This window comes from Paroedura picta, chromosome 6, assembly GCF_049243985.1.
Source record: "Paroedura picta isolate Pp20150507F chromosome 6, Ppicta_v3.0, whole genome shotgun sequence".
Lineage (NCBI taxonomy): Eukaryota > Metazoa > Chordata > Lepidosauria > Squamata > Gekkonidae > Paroedura > Paroedura picta.
In genome coordinates, this window is record NC_135374.1 from 95697737 (window position 1) to 95715049 (window position 17313).

General features: G+C 41.9%; 1 long non-coding RNA gene across 1 annotated transcript in view; it reads left to right on the forward strand.

Moving 5' to 3' along the window:
• Positions 1–6124: 6124 nt before the first annotated feature.
• LOC143840741 (uncharacterized) overlaps positions 6125–17313 on the forward strand; it is a 36154-nt gene continuing 24965 nt past the window's right edge. The window contains exons 1-2 of the long non-coding RNA XR_013232366.1: positions 6125–6205; positions 7725–7770. This is a non-coding gene — a long non-coding RNA (uncharacterized LOC143840741). The remainder of the gene's footprint in view (positions 6206–7724; positions 7771–17313) is intronic.

Consider the following 17313-nt stretch of genomic DNA (forward strand, 5'->3'; position numbering starts at 1 on the left):
TCTCCCTCTGTGAGAGTACAGAATATCCGATTATTAGGCTTCTGTCTGGTGATCTGTATGGTTTAATCTGTCCCTTGGGAAAGGGCAGGCCGGAGTGGGTGGAATTCGGTGTGTGAGAGAAGATCCGCCCTAGTGGCTAAAAGCCTGTTTGTTCCTGAAAGCATTAAAGAGAATTCAAACCATGAAGCCAGAATTGGTTTAAATTAATGTGCCTCAGACAGGTTTCTCTTCTGACCCTTTGGAGACCTGTACTCCTGATCTATTCTTTGAAAACAACTTGTAAATAAATAAATCTTCTGCATTGTTTATGTACAGTTCTTACCTCAGTGTTCTTCATATTCTATTTGCTCACTGCAAATATTACCGATTCGAGTTCAGTCCCTAGGAATATGAGACAACCTTTGAGATAGAAGGAGAGGGAAATTACACCTTGAAAATGTGTCCCCAATTGAAACCAACAGAAGTGACCGTTGGATTGACATAATAGGACTAATGTTGATTTTGATATTAAGGAATTGGACTCAGATTTTCAAATGACAATATTATTATTTATTTATTTTATTTATAATTTGATTTCTAGACCACCGCTCCCAGCGAACTGGCTCGTGGCAGTTTACAGCATATATATTTAAAAAATGATAACATAAAAATATTACAATAATAAAATCCCCAAATCTTACCCCAATAAAATACACACAATAATGAAATACAAGAAGACAATAAAACAAGATGGCAGTACAACTGAGGTATCTCCCCAGCTTCCAGTACAGTCAATTCAGTGGGCTGGAGTGGCTAGGGGTATGATTACAGGGTAGTTCTGTATGGTCTAATACCAAGAACTGGGGGGGGGGGTTGAAATTCCCTGGTACTCATTGTGCCCAGCCTCAACTAAAAGTCTGGTGGAAGAAGCTGCATTTTGCAGCCCATACAGAACCTTGAGAGCTCCCATAGGGCCCACAGCTCTTCAGGGAGCTCATTCCACCAGGTAGGGGCCAGGACTGAGAAGGCCCTAGCTCTGGTTGAGGCTAGGCGCACTTCCCAGGGCCCCGGGACCATCAGCATATTCATATTCATACCCACAGAGCAAAGTGCCCTGCAGGGGTCATAAGGAGATAAGCAGTCCCACAGGTAGGTAGGACCCAAGCCGCATATAGCCTTAAAGGTCAAAGCCAAAACCTTAAACTTGATCTGAAATGGGTAACCAAAGCAGTTGCCTCAGCAGAGGCTGGACATGGGTCTTCCAGGATGACCAAGTAAGGACCCTAGAGCGAGTTACAGAAATCTAGCCTGGAAGTGACCATTGCATGGATCACTGTAGCCAGGTGTTCCAAGGACAAGTAGGGTGCTAATAGCCATGCGTGGTGCAGATGGAAAAACTATAGGCTACCTTTGTGATCTGAGCCTCCATGGTAAGTGAGGCATCAAAGATCATCCCCAAATTCCTGGCCAGCAGTGCAGATGCCTGTTGCACACCATCCAGGCAGGGTAATTCCGCTTCCAACTCCTGCCCTCTTCTCCCCAGCCACAGGACCTCCATTTTGGAAGGGTTGCATTTTTTGTCATTTTAAAAAATTGTCACCATGGATTTGTCAACATTATCAGCCAAAAAATAATGGAAGACACACCCAACTTGAAGCTGGACTGGAGCCACAGGGGAGGTAACTGAATCTTTTCTTATGTAGCGAGTTTTACCTTGGGTTATTTAGCTAGTTTCATAGGAACAGGCTGGATCAGATCAAAGGGCCATCTAATTCAGCATTCTGTACATACAGTGTCCAAGCAGCTACCTCTAGGAAGGCCACAAAAGCAAAATCCTGGCTGTGCTCCCCAGAAACTGATTTAAAGATGTTTACAACCTCTAGTTCAGGAAGGCCTGAAGGCCTGGAGGATCATTGTCCATGGGGTTGCGATGGGTCGGACACGACTTCGCACATAACGACAACACCACAACCTCTAGTACTGGAGAAAGTAGATATTCCTCTTGTTAAGTTTCAACAGCCTTGCTATTAGAGTCTGGATCAAATTTCCTATCTTGCCAATGCAAATGAGTGATGCTTCCAAATTTCTTGCCAATAGGAACTCCCAGAAAATATACTGTTCTAATCTAAATTGCCCTGTTTAAAATGAAACGACCTACATATCATTTTCACTGATTTACCCAGGATTGTGATATGTCTTATTATCTCAGAAGTCCTTTAGATGTGTGGACCACAGGGTGTTGTCTAACACATAGAAAGCAAATACAAAACATGTGTTACACTGTATACTAGTTAAACAGGAACCTTCAGGAGGAACTGGACAACTGAACCAACAAAACAAGCACCAGATGGAACAAGTAACATTTATCTCGTTTTATCCTTGTTTTTCTAAATTTGTTTGTGACTTTTAATAATTCATCAGCATTATGATAACAAAATATAGGTGTCATTGTTTGGCTCCCAATTTTCCATTCAGTAAAGCTAAGTTATGATCTTAATATAATCAATTCATGTGAATGGCATATGTTACTGGGTAATTCCTCATTCCCCCTCCCCCTCTCCAAGTGTGTCCCTGCTATGGACTTTTGATCTGATTTATATTGATCATTTAAAAAAATATAATTTGATTTAGGTTTCAGAAAAGACCCTTCACATCAATGGGATTTATGGTCCTGGAGTATTAATCCCCCTACCCCTACGCTGCGGAATAACTTGATAAAATGAGAAGATTCTGTGTGACAAGGGGCATCATCTGTGACACATATTCTGTGAAAGACTCAAGAGCAGCATGTCTCATGTATATAAATATAAGAGATTTCTCTCTAATTCCAGCTGAGTTATCCATCAAAAGGCTGAGTTTCAGGTGCTTTGTACTCTCCATGCAGCACTTATTCGATTGTGTATCTCACAGGAATGGTTCTTGGATGTAAGTTGAGTAAGAATAAATGGTACTGGAAATACAGTTGTTTTGCACTGCCATGAAATGGAATGCATTCGAAGACTGTACTGGCCTGAATTACCTTGTTCAGGGTGACCTTCCCTAAGCAAACTGTCAACATGGTCTTACAGATGCTCCACTGCACAGCTTCAGCACCATGTTTCTCGGTTCCCTCCTCCCTTAGATACTGACATTGGCACCTGAAAGGATTCTCTTTATTTTTTGCTGGAAAAACCTGTGATATCAGGGCTCTCTCAGCCTCACCCACCTCACAGGGTGTCTGTTGTGGGGAGAGGAAAGGGAAGGTGAATGTAAGCCACTGACTCCTTCAGGTAGAGAAAAGCGGCATATGAGAACCAACTTCTTCTTCTTCTTCTCCTTCTCCTTCTTCTCCGTCTTCTCCGTCTTTTAATTTAGTTAAACAAAATGGGCATTTAGCATTCTGTTCTGTCATGGAAGGAAGGAAGGAAGGAAGGAAGGAAGGAAGGAAGGAAGGAAGGAAGGAAGGAAGGAAGGAAGGAAGGAAGGAAGGACAACTCATCCAATTAACTTTTATCAGCCTCTCTGAGCCTTTGAGGAAGGGTGGCATATAAATACAAAAATAAATAAATGAAATATATTTCAACTCCTATCAAGAAAAAAAAAGGAAAAGGGCAAGAAGGAATTGAAATAGGATGAGTGATAAAATGATTCTTTAGGGAGGCAGGAAACATAAGAATGTAAAAGAAAAGATACAGTAATTATAACAATGATAATAATATGCAATAAGAGAGTGGGTCAGGAAATATCAAGGAGGTCAAAACCAGCATCATGTAATGGTGTGTGTGTGTGTGGGGGGGGATGTGTGGGAGGGTCAAATGACAGCTGGGCTGAAGGGTGCTGAATGCTTAGGAGAAGCAGGAAAGTGAAGGAGGGGGCCAAGAGGCTATTATTGGACAAACCAGCTCTATGCTAGGAGGAAGGCATGGCATGGAGATGAAGGTGGGCAAAGGAGAACAAATGTGGCAGTCAGGAACATTCCAAAGGGTACTTACTTAGCCTTCTCCATGTTTCTGACTGATACTTCATCATTATCACATTCATATTTCTGTAACTTCCTTACTGCTGTCAGGAACTCTGATAATCAAGTGAAATCATTTCATTAAAGCCAAAAGAGAATAATTTCACTGTAGTCCTCCCCCCCCCCCAAAAAAAAGCAGTCCTCCTCTCTTATTTACTATTTTCCATGTGTTTTTTTTTCTATATTGATTGTTTTTTTAGTAGTAGAGAAAGTTTCATTGCATGCTTCCTGAGTGGTATTCATACCAATTCTGTCCTGATTGTTCTTCAGCCCCTTTGTTATCAAACATGTCAATTGGTTTCAGGTCTGTCTGCTGTGTATGTCAAACAACAACAACAAAAAAAACCCCATGGTTTATTATGATTTCCTAGCCAAAAAAAGGACACTTTGTAGAATAGAAGAAAGCATAACATTTTGTTAGATAGCTAACTCTTTTATATTATTATTCCTCCTGTCGATTAAATGATATTATATATAATGATGATTGGGATATTTTAATTTTTTACAAAAATAATTTGTGATGACTTGGGAAAGTAGAATTTTAGTGAAACTCTAAAATTATTCCTTTTGGTCTACAATAGATTCAGTGGTCATAATGCATTAATAAAAGATTTTTGATTAGTCATTTTCAGAGCTAAAGAAGTCACATCTAATCCTAGCATTATTTCATGAATTTTTTTTTTTTAAATCAGGGATCTGATCCAAAACTCTGAATTTTCCAGGTGGTATCTGAGGCTTAAATATGCCAGATCTTTCTCTGGATACCTAAATGATCTAACAAATGTCCATCTTAGAAAAGCCTTTACTTATGTAAGGTTTCAGGCCTCCCCTTCTGCATACTTGCCCGGCAGATTTAATTAGATCCCACCAGATTCCTGGTTGTACCCTTGTGGGCTTAACCAAGTAGAAGCACTTATCCACTATAAACTGCATTGCCCTCTATACCAGGGGTAGTCAACCTGTGGTCCTCCAGATGTCCATGGACTACAATTCCCATGAGCCCCTGCCAGCAAATGCTGGCAGGGACTCATGGGAATTGTAGTCCCTGGACATCTGGAGGTCCACAGGTTGACTACCCCTGCTCTATACAATGACTTTCGAATCACACTGAACACAGTACTGTCCACTCTCTCCGAATCTAATGATGATAAAATAATATTTCTTTTGGCAGATGTTTCCCCTCCTGTCACTTTAATGGTTGCTAATTTCATTTCCTCATCCATTATTATTAGAAAAAGGTTTGTTTTGAGTATGGCTGAGGATTCTGTATTTTAGTTGATGGATAATTCTATTATTTCGCTTCAGTTATTTTATTCTGCACTTGCAATTTTCTTATTGTGATCACTGGTTTATACACACAGACACACACACATTCATATATTCATTTTACTGTTTCAGTGCTTTGTTTGCATGATTGTTATGGCTTAGGCTTCAACCATGCATTTCAGTTCATTCAATTCATTCATTAATATTTTGGCTCATGCAATGTTTTCATTAAGCAAACATTCTAGCATTGTTTTAGCATGTTTGCAGTGTTGGTCTCATACAATGTTTACAAACTTTTTGGAAAGGATGAACTTCAGAAAAAGAATTTTAAGCTATTTCAAAAACTGGAGGGAAATGAAGGGGAATGTTGATGTTACCAATTGTTTTCTCCAACAGCAGCTTAATCACCCGCTGTTCCAAAGCTGCAATTAAAGGTGTTGAGAGCTCTATGTCAAATGTATTTGATAGTTGACCTCGACTTGTTCAGTAGTCATAAACATACCTGTGAGCCAAACATTGGATTGACTTGCATGCCCATCAACCACCTCAAATATTTTTGCAACTGTGCTGTGATGGTGAAATATTCTTTTCTTGACTTGTAGGGGCTTTAATACCTGTGCAGTAGGTGAAATTATGCCCACAGTCCTGGATGCTTGGGTCAAATCTTTAAATGAGATGAGAGGGAACCAGACCTCCCAAAAGGCTGAGTGTAAAATGTGCATGTGCAAAATCACTATGTTAACATGGGTTTATATGAACAACACTGGTAAGACTTTTGAAAAAATGGAGTGAACTCATAAGTAACTCAGAATCACTTAATGGCATGGGGTTCTCACTCTTCTTAAATTTCATCTTCCAGTTATGCTCTTCAGACAACCTTCCCATGGAGATACCCTTTCCTCGGACTGTCCATTGGCAAACCATCTCGGAGGCAGACCCAGTCTACTGGAATGGATTGCCAGAGTGAGTGCAAATGGACCCTTTATTTGTTCCATTTTGGTAGGTCTATAAGAAATTTTAATTTAATTTACAATTGGTGAATGATATATTGTTTTAACAAATACGGCCATGTACTGTATCTTGTTGATGGATCATTATGCTGTTTCGGTGGCCTTGCAGCTTGCTGTAGTTTTTCTAGCTGCCTTAAGCCTACGTAAATAAACTGGGATAGAAATATTTTACATAAATTAATTATGCTTTGGCCAATTTGTATAGACTATCTTAAGTGGGTGGGAGGGGAAGTACTGGGTATCCTTGGATACATATGATCATTATGAAAAATATAGATTGCAACAAAGATCAAATACATATATAATGCATATAAATTTGTACTGTATGCACATCCATGCAAGTGAACTTAGCAAACTTAGCAAAAATTCACAGGGAATCATAAGAAAGATCCAGAACTTAATGTAAGCAACTACTGGGCAAGGGTAGAATGATTTGACTTGCAGGAGTGCACCTGTGGCTGGAAGGAGATGTGACACCAAGTTTTTTTGGGTTGAAACATGGCCACAATTTTATTTATCCCCTACACAAGAGGGTTGGCACAGCCTGAGAGGGAGCCTGACCTAAGCAGTCAGCAGACTGCCTACTCCCCAGACTCTAAAGGCGCCTTGGGGACCCACACCATTTCCCAGCAGGGAGTACAGATCTCCTTGCCTACTGGAATCATATCGTTAATGGGAAGTGACCTTAGTGGGGGAGCCAAAGGGCACTGACCTCAGTTGGCTACCCCCAGATCACCTGGCACACAAGCCTACCACACCTTCCCAGCTGGGATGGCTTTGCTTGCTACATGCCATGTCTTAAGAGGCCCCAAATCCCCAGCGAGTTCAACACGTTGGCCAGACTCCCTGCCAACAGGCTCTATCTCAGGCCCAAACCTCACAGCTGTGACAAAACATTAATTATCAACTAGCAAAACAATAATTATCAACTAGCAACATTAACCAGCAACAGGGTGGGAGAGCAGGAAGCTGTCTGCTCTGTGATCCGGGGCAAGAGACCAGGTCCCACTGCATGTGTTGCCTTTATATGCACCGTAAGACCCACCTAGCCCTGACGGCAGGACATTCTGCCATTATGCACCACCTGCAACATGGGGGCAGCTGGGGCAGTTGCATCCCCCTACAGTCAGCTCTCTGCTGCTTCACCTCAGGTGAGTCCTGGCTGCACTTTACTTCTGTACAAGTTAAGACTTATGCAGGAAATCACTTTATATCTTTATCAAAAGAGAATATTTCAAATAAGTAAACAATAAGCTTTAAAATGGATTCATAAGAGGCGACATAATTAACAAGAAATGATAGATATCTACCAACCATCATCCTAGCTCACGCACAGCCCTCATGTGTAAGGGTTAGGTTGGATCCAGCAGCTGTTTTGTTTCATTTCAGGATTTCATGTCCATGCAGTTCCCATGATCCAAAATATAACCTTTTGGTGATCCAAGAGAATCACTTCCTTGTTTTTTTCATAGGAAAAACTATCTGGATCCAGTGTTTTACATGAGCTGAATTCTGGGGGTAAGTCACAAATGAAATTTCATTGTGAATAGGAACCTGCACATGAAAAACTATGCATTGGTTAGCCAGTTAGCCAGTTTTATGCAAGCCATCTGGGCTGATTACAAAGGCTTCTGAAGATTCTACATGCACATGGGGCAGTGGGCATGCTATGATGATGTCATCAGTTGTGTCTGACCCTTGGCGATTCTATAGAAAAGTTTCCGCAACGTGTCTCTGTCAATGGCCACTTCTTTTAGTTGGTTCATGGTCATCCCTGTGTCAGCTTTGATCGTGTTGAGCCAGCGGATCCTTTGGCGACCACGTTTTCTTTTGCCGCTAAAACACACAGAAGTTTGGACTATACATTCTAAGAGAGTTACCCAACCAATAATCCATTTCCCAGCTTATAAATGCAACCAGCCTCTTTCGGATAAGTCTTAACAGTTATGATGGACAAAATAGGGATGTTTCCCCATTAGACTAGTATGTAGTTTACCCTGAAAGAGAATCCTACACCTTAATGCAATAGCTCATGTGGCTAAAGGTTTGTAAATAAATCTTTTTTTCCTTTAAAAAAAAGAAAGAAAAACTAGAAAGGGGTTATCTAGATATACTAGCCTTGGCTTTATTGAAAACTGATGAGAAATTTTTCAACCGAAACATTTGCGTCTGTGTTTATTTCTTTGAGCAAAATGGCTTGTGCTATCTCTTTGGTGGTATATATATGTCTCCCTGCAGGAGGGCCAGGAGAGAGTGGAATAATACACTGGCTTGATAAAATAAGACAAATAGTTGTGTAAATCTCATTAGAAATAATGCATCCATTAATGAGATAATCCTAATCTTTTTCCATTCCTGGGCTGTCTTTGTTTAATTAAGCTCATTATGGAATATATCTTGGGAAAAAAGGTAATAACAGCTCAAGATTAAACAATTCCAATTCGCCTGCTTAAGGTATTCAAGCAAAAAGCAAGCATAAGCAGAGTCGGGCTAAACATGAACCAAACTACTTATTTAGACTTAATCTTTTATTTAATAATTGATATGTATCTGTCTTTTTTAACTTCAGGAGGTAAACCGGAAAATGCAAACAGAATATTAACAAAAGCTTCCTATTCCAATAACAACAATACAACCCTGAACCTTCTTTCAAAAAATAAGCAGAAAAGGCATTGTGAATGTTTATACTTGCCCTGTTGGTAGATAGATGGGTGGTGCTAGAGCTCAATACAGATTTTTGTAATAGTAGGGAGGGGGAATGATGGGGGCATCTTTTAACAGGCAGCACTTCAAATTAAATGTAGTTGTTGTGAGGCATGGGATAAGACTTCCTTCGCCCTGCTCCTTTTCTCATCCATGAAAAACTGCACAGTGAAAAAATGGGTATGACCAGGGAATTTTCTTCTCTGAAAGTCAGCTCGGTGTGGCGGTTAGGAGCGCCGACTTCCAATCTGGCAAGCTGGGATTGATTCCCCGCTCCTCCTCCGCATGTAGCCATCCGGGTGATCTTGGGCTCGCCACAGCACTGATGGAGCTGTAATAGAAGAAGAAGAAGAAGAGATGGTTCTTATATGCCGCTTTTCTCTACCCGAAAGAGTCTCAAAACGGCTTACGGTCGCCTTTCCTTTCCTCTCCCCACAACAGAAACCCTGTGAGGTAGGTGAGCTTTATCAAAGGGCCCTCTCAGCCTCACCTACATTACACGGTGTCTGTTGTGAGGAGAGGAAAGGGAAGGCGATCGTAAGCCACTTTGAGAGTCCTTCTGGTAGAAAAAAGTAGCATATAAAAAACAACCCCTCCTCCTCCTCCTCCTCCTCCTCCTCCTCCTCCTCCTCCTCCTCCTCCTCCTCTTGTTCTTGCTTCAAAACCGACTCAAGATTTATAACAAGAGGGAAAGAAGCAAATCATTGGGTTTCAGGGAGACACTATATGGAAGCGAATTAAGAGAATTTGTCTTATTTGTCTTCACAACACTAGGAAAACAACTACATAAGCATGATTCAGCCAAAGGTCAGCATTTTAAATTGACATTGATTTAACAGGGAGAGAGAAGAATATTCTCTCCCCTAATCTGTGAACTGTTGTACTTAATATTGGGTGGAGGGAACCCAGAGAATTATTGAACTACCTAAAGATACGAATGGAATCTCCATAATCCAAGCCAGCCAGTAAATTCTGAGCATGAGCCAGCCAATATGCCGGAAGCTGTTACTGTGCAGACACTAAACTATTCAAAGTGCTGCTCATTTTGAACTGCAAGCCAATCGTTGAAATGCTCTGGCAAAATGCTTGATTTGATAGTGAAGTGGACCTTGCTAGCAAAGTGAGTTCAGCTTTCAAACGCCTGCTTTGAGAACCGATGGGTCAGATCCAATCAGCTTTTCTGAAATGAAAATCGCTGGAGGAGTCTCTGATCTGGCGATCAGCACTGGGTCCTCCTGAGAGGCCCGAAAGAAAAGAGGGTACGTAAATATTTCAAATGAGCCGATCATGAAACCTGTAAGGACGAAAGCCAAGTGGGATGGGGGCTCCCCTATGGAGGAGAATCATATACTTCCCAGTTGGATGGTCATCCCGTGGTTTATGGGCCCAGCATTCAACCTGCATAAAACCACTTGCGTCTCATATGGGAATAAGGGTCCCTCCTGCTTCTGTCCCTTTTGCTCAGACATTATTGTTTTGTTCTTTGTTCTGTCAACTATCTAGTTGGAATTTGTTCTCGTGCATCAACGAATGGCATCTAGAGTGTTTACTCTCCTACAGTGCTCATAGTCTCATAATACAGTACTTTGCTTCTGATCTTGGCATCTCCTTTGGCTTCCAACCGTCATTAAAATTGCACAGTAGTCCCTTCTCAGTGGTGATAAGATGAACCAGGATAGTATTCCTTACAAGACAATTTGCAAAGTGCCCTGGGAAGCATGTTAATGAAAAACTATATACATATTTAAAAAAAAAAACCTGTAAGAGATTATTATCCCGGCTCTTCATGACACTGTATGTTTATTTGTGCTGGTTCGAACTGTTGCTGCTCACTCCGATTGACTGAATGACTTGTTTATATCGAGTGTCGCCGATCCAGTGTAATTTACAGCCACACACAAACACACAAAAGATCATACTTTCAAATTGTGGGTGTCAGTGGGAGGTGTGTTCAATAAGGGAAGCAGGCAAACGCTGAGAGATTGGTTTGTCACAAATCAGAGATAATAGAAGAGATGCTGGTGAAACACACAATGTTTTTGTAGTTTCCTGGGGCACAATTTTATTAGCTTTAGAGGTTGGCCACCGAGCTTAGCGAAATGTTTCACTTTTAATTAAATTTCCCTCCTCCCTATAATATAATTTTTTTTTCATGCCCTCTGAGTATGCAAATGGCGGGAACCTTTCAACTTTAGTTTGTAAATTGATCCCAATTAGGTCGCTTTTGATACAGTGTATAGTTTTCTTGTTTCTTTTATAAATTAAACCACACTATGCAATGGTGAACTGCTGAGTTAATTGCCATAATATAAAGTGTAAGGTTCTGCCATAATATAAGGTATATTATGTTCTTTCTCCCCATCCAACAAGAATAAGATAACAAAATTCTCCCCATGGTAATTTTAAACAAGAATTTCTGTGGCTTATTCTTTTAACAATGGCAGAGCACTTCTTAGGCCTTTTTGGTTAATTTAAACAGAGAACTTGGAGAATCTTTATGCATTGCAAACTAAAAATATAAAACACTGGAGACTAATAAACCATGTAGAAATCATCTGAACACCTTTGACATTTCTAACAGAATAAATAAGTATTCCCTCACTATTCTGCTTTCTTTTCCATGAAAGCTGCTAGACCTGGCCTCAATTAGTCTTCCTCAAAGGCCAGAACAGACCTGGAATAGGCTCTGCCCCCACCTTTTGCTAACAGGAACCATGGCTTAAAGGCTGGCTATAGTGTTGTAGTTGCCTGGCAACCTGCACAATGACCTCTGAAGAAAGTATTTGCTTCTTAATGGTACAAGTGTCGCTTCTATTAAATTCAAAAATTTTAACCCTTGATTAAAAAGAATCCCTATGTTTATAAAAAATGGGGGGGGGGTTGCTCAGGTTTGTAGAAAGATATCTCTTTTCTGTTCATGCTATAGTCTCCAGATTTAAGTATCTCCAGACGTGGCCATTTTGAGAATTAGATATTTAGATTATTAGGAGTTTGAATGTAGCCACTTTCACCAATTGTTACTACTTCATGATCAATTATTTACTATATTGGCCAGTATCCTATCATACAAAGGTAAAAGTGCAAAAGCTCAACCCAAAGTATACCCATAATGTTGCAAGGGTCAAACTACCTTAAATATAATATTATCAAAATATATTTTTATATGGTTTACACAATGGCAAAGCTTAAGAACATAAGGACTTGATATCAGATTACATAGAATATCAAATGATTTTAGATATACTTTAGTCATTTCACATGTAAGAAAAGATTTCACATATATAATTGGTGAATAAATCCAATGACCAACAAGATCATACATGTGTTGGACCAAAAAATCATAGAGCTGGAAGGGAATTCCAGGGTCATCTAGTCCACCCTCCTGCACAATGCAGGAACTCACAACTACCTACCACCCATAGTGACTCCAATTTCATGCCCAAATAATCCCCGCCCACCAAAAATCTCCAGAATCCAGCCTTGCCAGTAGGAATTCACCTACGATCCCACAGTGGCGATCAGCAATTCCATGGGGATGCAAGGAAGGGTGACAAGAGACAAATACTGGCACATCCCTTCCTGCCCATCCACTCAATCTGCCTAAGTCCATAAAATCAGCATTTCTGTAAGATGACTATCCCCTGCTTAAAGGGCTTCATCAATGGTCAATAATATATACTTAAAACACACACACACATTCAGAGGCTAATGTATAAATCCAGAGCACGAGTTGCTTTCTGAAAATTCAGGGAAAAGCCAAATTGTCATAATAAATATAAGTGTTATGGATACTAACTAAATTTTAAAGAAACTTTCACTAGAAATAAATATTATTTATAGATCATCACTGTTTCCGCACAGAGGAAGAAAACACAGGATGGTAAACCTGCTTGCAAATGCAGGATGGTAAACCTTGTGTTTGCTGCAGTCCTTATGGGAGGCCCCTCCCGCATTTTCCAGAAAACGAACTTCTCCCCCATTCCTTGGTTTGTCAATCACAGCAAGCCATCAATCACAGCATAGCAGTTCTCTTGTGGACTGAAAATTTCTTCCCCTTCGAGTCTTGAAATTATTTTTTAAAGGCACTTCTGCATTGCTATGTGGTAATGCCACAACACATACATTTTTAATTTTAAAAATTAACACTTCCAGAATGATGCAGTGTCCTCCCTCCATTTTTGGGGATTCATGGTGTTTTGGGACTCTATTTATGTCTGGGTGGATTTGTGAGATGCTAAAAATAGTAACTGGACCCCGAAGAGTAATTGTGTGTGAACGGTGGGCTTAAAAACAAAGCACACAGATGCCTGGATGATCTGGAGAAGGCTGCTTGATCACACGACTCCCTTTTCCCATTAATTCCCCAACTCCAGAAAACACAAAAGGGGCTGTGTTTTGCCTGCCTGATTTGTGAGAGGTTGGACATGGTAACTGGAGCCCAAAGAGTAATTTTGTATCAAGAGTAGGTTTTAAAACAAGAAGCATGCATGCCTGGATGATCGGGAGAAGGCTGCTTGATCACTGCTTGTTCCCCCCCCCCATTTCCCCATTCATTCCCCACCACCAGAAAACACAAACAGGAATGTGTTTTGCCTGCCTGATCCCAAAAAGACCATGGACACTTTAAAGAAGATTTTATTTTACGTTTGACAATGTATCTTTGTGGACCCACAGCAATGCAGATCGTACCATTTTTTAAAAAAATTCTCAGAGCAGGAAATGGAGAGGGGAGGGTGGGTGCAAGGGCAGGACAGCACTACAGAGACTATCATGCCTTTCCCCCTCCATACGGGCTTGCCTAAGGTTACTCACTGATGGGATGCAAGATAAATGTCACTTATGCGATTTCCCTTATCCTGAGGCCAATCTGGGAAAAACGTGAGCCAGTCCCTGGACAGCCTTGGGATGCAGGCAACATCCCATGGTGGGGGTGGGGGAGCTCTAAAACCCGCCAGCAACCAGAGGCTGCCTAGGGGCAAATTCGTCATGTGGAAATGGTCCATATGTTATGTGGTTGTTGAAAGTGTATAAAGCAGGGCATGGTCCTCTTCACATGGTAACTGCATACACAACACAAAGTAGATCTAACAGTCTAGGAAAGCCCCTCAAAAAAGTATGTAAAATATATATAAGTAAAAAAATAATAATTAGATTTGCCAACCAATCTAGTATAAAATTTCCAATGTCTCTGGATGTGTGCATCATCAATCATAAGATGCAATAAAATGGCACATTTGTCATACTGCAGTCAGTTCTATGCTGGGGCTAAAAGACGATGCAATATTCCCTTTAGTGTGGTATAACTCAGCTCCCAGGGGAGGGAGGGAGATCTAAGAGGGAGGGGGTGTTTTCTCATTCAAGAACAGCAGGTCCAGTCCTTCATTCAGTCCTGTAAGTGTTAACGTGTGAAGGTGATGCACCCAGAATACTTCTCTCTTCTGCAGCAGTGTAAACAGGCTTGAAGGCGTCATCTGGACAATTTCCACCATCCAGAAATGCAACTGCTTCTCAGTATGGCTACAAGCAAGGCAATGGTTGACAAGTGGAGCGTTGAATTTTTAAAAAATCTAATACAGAGTTGTATTAGATCAAAAACCCTGAGTGTTCCACTTGTCAATCACTCCCTTACTTCCCGCAGAAAAGAGAAATATTCTCTATGGGACAAAACAAAGAGGTGGGCTGGACCTGCTGCTTTTGAATGAGAACGAATGTATGCCTGCAGTTTTAAGTGCTGATCCCCGGGCCTGTTGCCTTCTCTTCCCTGCTCCCCTATTAATCCCCTCCCTCCTCTGAATGTGTGTTGTCCATATTTAATCTATTTGGATCCACTGAGGAAGGTTGTAGAAGCCAAACCACATCTGGTTTCATGTGGATATATTCATCCACCAGGAATGTTTGTCAACTGTACACTCTGACATTCAGACCCCTATTGTTTTTAATTAACTATGTGCATTCTATATAATAATTTTTGTATTATTATTCATTGTAGCTTGACCCTTAGGACCCGAATAGGAAGGTTGGGGGTTGAGTTTGTTTCCCTTCTTTCACTGTTTGCTTAGGTTTCTCAGTCCTCTGAAGCTGCCATTCCATTCAGGCAAATCGACCTTGGTGGTCTGGATATCACATGAAATCCCGGAACGTAACCCTAGTTAATGGGAGCATATCTAGTTATCCACTGTTTTATCCTCTGTGAGTTGGGTTAGATTAAGACAAAGGGGCACCTTAAACTATTCAGCTTGGTGTAGTGGTTAGGAGTGCGGACTTCTAATCTGGCGAGCCGTGTTCGATTCTGCGCTCCCCCACATGCAACCAGTTGGGTGACTTTGGGCTCACCACAGCACTGAGAAAGCTGTTCTGACTGAGCAGTGATATCAGGGCTCTCTCAACCTCATCTACCTCACAGGGTGTCTGTTGTGGAGAGAGGAAAGGGAAGGTGATTGTAAGCTGCTTTGAGACTCCTTAGAGTGGAGAAAAGTGGCATATAAGAACTATTTCTTCTTCTTCAGAAATGTATGACTTAGACTCATTATGCACGGGGGTTTTAGCGTGCGTTCGGGGTGGAATAGCGGCGACTAAAATCACCGATAACGCACGGAGTCGGCTGCAACCAGCCGCAGATTCGGTGCACGCTGCCGAAAAAGCCGCATTAGCGGAACGTGGAAGAAAGCGCAGCTTCCCGGGTGACCAGGGCGCAAGCGGAGGCGGTGCCGAATTGACCGCGTGCATAATTGGGGAGGCCGGAGGGTCGGAGGTGGCACGGCTGCTCAAGCGGCTGCCGGAATGAACGGCGGCGCAGGCCAGGGGGAACCCAAGGGAACACGGACGGAAAGGCGGCCGGAGGGCTCACAGTGGAGGGGGCGAGGGGATCGCTGCAGCTAAGGATGGCAGAGAAGCCGGCCACCCACCTCCCACCCATTCCCAAACACACACCCCAACCACAAACGAGAACGGAGGCTAGGTCTCTAAGAAAATACAAAAACTTTATAAAACAGTGTGAATGAACAAAGCACAAATATACAATACAAAGCTTAAAGTAGGGAAAACAATTTAAAGGGGAAACCTATGGGGCAGAGGAACTGGGGCAGCAAAGAAGGGGAGAGGCGAACTGGGAGTAAACTAAGGGGAAGGGAAAACATGCTCCCTCCCCCTCCGTGCCTGACAAACCCGGCAGGGCTGCACCTGCACAGGCTGCTTCCGCCCTTCCTGGCCTCCACCTCTGACGCTCGGCAACGCAGCGGCGCGCTCACCTCGCTTCCCCTTGGCTCCACATCGATGCCTTGTCACCCGCCGCTCCGGGTTTTGCTGCCATCGTGTCCCGTCCCGTGCATAACTGGTTTGCTTTGCGTCTTCCCCCTCCGCGTATTCCATGTGACCCAAAATCGCCATTGTGGCGGCCGTGCATAATGGGCCCAAGTCATAAATGTCTGCAGTCATTCATGGAAGAATGAAATGTTGAACCAAGGTATTGATGGTCCTAGTCTGTCACTTGAACCACAACATCACAGCATTATTCCAAATTCCTCCTCAAGAAATATGTATCAACAATTCTTGTTTGAGGGCATCACCACATCTCTCCTTCAACTCAAACAATGCAGTGCCTCCTCTGCTTATCTTATTTCCTTTGAAATGATCTCCTGTTTCCCTGTTTGGAACCCTGCATTGCTGCAGACGAAGAAGGTAGACGAAGGGCAGTTTTTAATCTTTGCGCTTTGTGACATGAACCTCTGTGCCAATAAGTTTGCCAATACGAAGCGGATTAATGAAATTTTAGTGGCACAAAGAGCAGTGGACCATAGATCATTTCTCCAGAGAGGATTGTAAAAAGTAGCTACACACAAGGCACCTGTTTGGTAAATTTAGAAATAATTCAGTTATCTGAACAGTAAAAGCAAGCACAATTTATTACTACTGTTTAGTTCACTTATCAAAGATTGCTAAAAATCCAATACCGCTTCTTTTTCAGAGAAAAGGATTTCATAGATTTTTAAAAGAAGAATTGGGTTATATACCCTGCTTTTCACTACTTGAGTCTCACAGCAGCATACAATCACATTCCCTTTCTCTCCCCAGGACAGACACCCTGTGAGATAGGTGGGGCTGAGAGAGCTCTAGAAGAACTGATTTGCAAGAACAGCTCTAACAGGACTGTGACTAACTCAAGGTCACCCAGCAGGCTGCATGTGGAGGAGTGGAGAATCAAATCTTGCACTTCAGATTAGAGGCCGCTGCTCTTAACCACTACACCAAGCTGGCTCTCCCTTTTTCTTTTCCTGACATGTGTTACTTGGTTTTTTAATTGGGGAAGGGTGTGTTCTGAAGCTATAGGGAAGAATCAACTTGTTAATGGATCTTGTTTAA